Source organism: Anneissia japonica, unplaced genomic scaffold, assembly GCF_011630105.1.
Source record: "Anneissia japonica isolate Jap-2015-1 unplaced genomic scaffold, ASM1163010v1 scaffold1489_len2284818_cov182, whole genome shotgun sequence".
Taxonomy (NCBI): domain Eukaryota; kingdom Metazoa; phylum Echinodermata; class Crinoidea; order Comatulida; family Comatulidae; genus Anneissia; species Anneissia japonica.
The window spans coordinates 2285239-2289590 of NW_022698455.1; the positions used below are offsets into that span (position 1 = coordinate 2285239).

A 4352-nucleotide genomic window follows, 5' to 3' on the forward strand; every position below is an offset into this window, starting at 1 on the left:
ATATCTGTCTCTTATTGATGATGATCTGGATCATAATGATGATTTTTGATGATGCTGATAATAATGGTGATACTAATTAGCCTATAATAACAATACAAGATTCGATTGAATATTTTTGGTATAATCTCATAGTCCTTATGATGATGATGATGATGATGATGATGATGTGGTGGTGAGGATGATGATGTGATGATGATGATGATGATGATGATGATGATGATGATGATGATGATGACATGACGATGATGATAAATATTACCTGTGTATCTATTATTTTTTTTAAATGCATAAAAAATATATAGGAGGCGTTTGACAATGGAAAAATAGTTATGTTATATATTTGGTTAATTCAATTGCGTTCTTGAATGTACAAAATGCAATAAATGTTTCGGCGTACGCAAGATAATGTTATTACCGGTTATTATGAAGTCGGCCTATAACGGTAGATAATTAACTGGACAACGTCCGACTGGTCGTATTTCATAGGCCACACTCTGAATCACATATATAACGCCAGTTGTGTTGATACGGCTGTCAGTCACTCATCACTGTTAGGCTCATTGGATATTTATATTAATTTGCGTCGTAGAATAGAACTAATAAATAATGTCGAAAGTGCGCGTCCGTTCGGTTTGATTGTAGGCTTATACCTTGTCTTTGTAGAGAGCGTTGAAACCGGCTCATCTCCAGATTATCCGTCATCGGACGACACGACTATTTATGAGGTAAAAATGCTATTTATAAATGTATTTTTTGTAAAGTACAGGTCAATGTTAACGTACTTTGTAGTCTTACAAGTGGGTTGTAGTTAATTCGTTGTTCTATAACAATACATGTGAATTTTTCCCAGGTCTGTTCAATCCCATAAGCTACTAATCCCCATTATATCAGTCCTAAATTTAAAAAACAAATAAAAATAAAAAAAATATATATATATATATTTCTATTGGAATTTTGTTGATTTCAATTTCCTGGAATTGCTGTTAAGTCAGTCTTGCAACTCTGTGAAATAATCCATAGGATTTTGGAAGCACCCAGCAGGGTCCAGGTGCAAGAGCCCTGTGGGGGTTTGGAGGCAAAGCCCAAATCCGACGTTTCATGTAGTTCCTAATTCAAACGACACTAAATATAGATAAAAATCCTGTTTTCCATATTACCATATTGATGTTATTAAATTGTTTTACTTGTCTTGGGCCCCGGTGTACGCTGGCCCCTACCTACCCCTCCCCCACGCAGTTTTAAATGGTATTGTAAGATTTATAGAACTAGGCCTATTATGTCTTTTGTTGATACGGTAACTCTTTCTTGCGTTCACGACGTAGGCCTTTTAACTTTAACAATATGCATGGCAAGGCAAGTGCGCACATTAAAATTTTCGTACGCGCTCCAGGCCAATCGAGACTTAACACTCAGGATGTTTACATTCTCAGTAGTTATAGATGGATTGTCGTAGTGTGAGACTGTTGTCTCACGAGTAGTGGCGTATCTAGGAGTCTTGAAATGGGGGTGCGAAGGTGAAATGGGGGGTGGGCTCGATTATCAGTTGAGGGGCGATAATTCGCAAAATAAAGTGATTCTAGGTGATTTTTTACTACTAGACCATAATTTTGGGGGAAACTGGGGGAGGGGGCGCGAGTAATTCCCCCTCTCTCGTAGATACGCCACTGATTTCTGCATGATAAAAACAATATCAGTTTATTACAATCACAGGTTCTATGAGCTCAGGTTCCATATAGTAGTGGGCAACCAAGTGCTGGAGCACAGAAATATATTAACACAGTTATAAATAGTGAGCTTAGTTGACGGAAAACTCGGTTATTTGGCGCGTGATTTGCGCGTCGTAACGCAATTACCAGTACTGTATTCGTCTATTGATATCCCACGGGGGTACTAACTGCTGCTTTACTTTTCCTAACATTAGTAAGCTGTTTATGCGCATACGTGATTGTTATTGCTGTGTCCAGGCGAATTTTAAATTCACATTGTATGAAAAAATTACCTCTCGCTCAACTTGAAGTACCAGAGCATTTCAAGAGCTGATAATATTATAAAACATTTTGGAACTTACAAAGAATCAAGTTTTATTCACGCAATAACAAATATTCATCAATAATGTCGTTACAACTTTGCAAGAAGATAGGTTAATGTATTATATTTCCGAATATTAATTATACCGTAAACCAATCGTATAAAGTTGCTTTCCAACTTACATACGTCAGACGTCTATTTAATCGTTTATTGTACATTTGGCTTAATTGGGAAATAAATAAGTATACCGGTATGCATAGATACCGTATAAGGTGTATTTGATGAATAATTCTGTTAGAATCTCACGTGCAGAATGGATCCAGCGAACTATAAAGTTTAGCTTGAGCCATCAATTACCTGAACGGAATTCAATGGGAAGGAGAAAATAAAGGAAAATAAGAAGAAGAGAAAATAGGCCTAAAGGAAAAGAGAAAGAAAGACAAAAAAATTGAAATTAAAATTAAATTAGAACTAAATTAAACCCCGACAACCGGTTGTGAAGGACTGACACTTCACCTCCTACAGTTCCGTGATAATCAACATGATGATTGTGGGAACTCAGGACGATGAAGATGAAGAATGCCGATGGATGCCTACGCGTGGACGAAATAAATCACTCAATCAGTATATAATAACCCAATATTTCGTCTCCATTGGCACATTGCGCATTAACCAAAAATAGGCTTACTCATGTGATATTCAAAAAAGCAAATCCTTAAAAATGAAATTAAACCATTTGGGAAAACCCAAAACGGAGTACAAAAAAAAAAAAAAAAAAACAACAAAAAAAACACCAAAGTTTTACGTATCGTGGTGCCAAATTAATGCGCTTATAAAATATTGGAGGCTTCAGTGCAGCGCTTATTCGAGAGCGGCGCTTATAAAAAGAAATATATTGGCGTGGCGCTTTCATCTCACGTATTCCCGTAGTTTAGTAGGCTTAACATAGGTCATCGTAAATAAACGTTTATAAAGAAATGCTTGTGTGTACATTGTATATAAAACCCTGTTAGTCAAAGTGTTTCATTACACACAGGGTACCGTAACATACAGTACCACTATTGATTAAGCGCTGCGGAGCTTATTTGACGGCGGTGCTTAGCGGGAAAAGGTCATTTTTGGTGCGGCGCTTATTCGAGAGAGGCGCTTAATCGAGCATTTACAGTAGTCTTGAAAGTGCAGTTAAAATACAACAACTGTTTATTCATTTAAACAATTTTAACCCACTGGTGTAACCATCATCATCGTCATCATCATCATCATCATTAGGCCTATTATTATTACTGTACTATTATTATTACTATAGTACCGATACACTTCGACGGTTACAGAAGTGTTAAAAATCTTGTACCAGATGACGAAGTAATTACTGTATTGTCACACGGCTTTCGGCTTTCGTGAATAAACCATGAACTAATCCCAAAACGAATCAGTACCGTCAAATTTTAGACAGTAGGATAGTTATTTTTATTTCACTGAAATTCTAGGTTACTGCTTTCGTCATTATACGAGACACAAGAGCTGCCAATCATGATTGGAATAAATCATTCTAGCCTAATAAAGGCACTGTGTCAGCTCGTGAACATAGTACTTCAGGGAATTATATAGCCTATATAGTTAAATAGGCCTATATAGCCTGTTATTATAAATAATAAAACTCCCCTAAATATAGTGAATGGGGGATGGCGGGGGACGGAAATGGCATTCAAATTCAGTTTTGAGAACACCTTTTCCGGCCATGGGAGTGGCCATTGATTTAAATTTTCGTGCCTCAGTCACCAACCATGGTGAGGCTGAATTAGTCTGAACCAGGGAACAGTTAAATTACAGGTCTGAACCCTCCATTAGTAACATTCCCTCCCCGGGCCCCTCTTTATCAAATGCCTGGATCCGTCACTGATGAATGTATGTACGTATAAAATTATGTAAAGCAAGTTGCAGCTGCTACTTTATTATATTAGGTCCTATAAAATATATTATTAGTTTATCACCCTATAGACTGGAAAAGTAGTAAGGGAGGGAGGCTTTTTTAATGTTTTATTTTGCTAAAGCCAATTATCACCCTGGTGCATTGATATTCAAAATGAAACATGATTGAAATAATACAAAAAAATATCTAGTAATTAATTAAAACAAAATGAAAACAATAATTAAATAAAAAAATTCTTCAAAAATATTTATTTTTTCAGTACATACACGCGCTAGGGTGATAAAATTTTTTTTTTTATTGGGTTGTAATAGACTAGAAAAAAAATCTGAAAAAAAATGAGTTAGGGGGAGTGGAATGTTAGAAGCAATCCACATAGCCAGATATCCTAATTAAT

The 4352-nt window shown here is 36.1% G+C and overlaps 1 long non-coding RNA gene across 1 annotated transcript in view; it reads left to right on the top strand.

Annotated features, from left to right (window-relative positions):
* Nucleotides 1–2602, top strand: part of LOC117102535 — a 9621-nt gene extending 7019 nt beyond the window's left edge. Inside the window, exons 3-4 of the long non-coding RNA XR_004444439.1 lie at nt 664–725; nt 2591–2602. This is a non-coding gene — a long non-coding RNA (uncharacterized LOC117102535). The remainder of the gene's footprint in view (nt 1–663; nt 726–2590) is intronic.
* The last annotated feature ends 1750 nt before the right edge of the window (nt 2603–4352 follow it).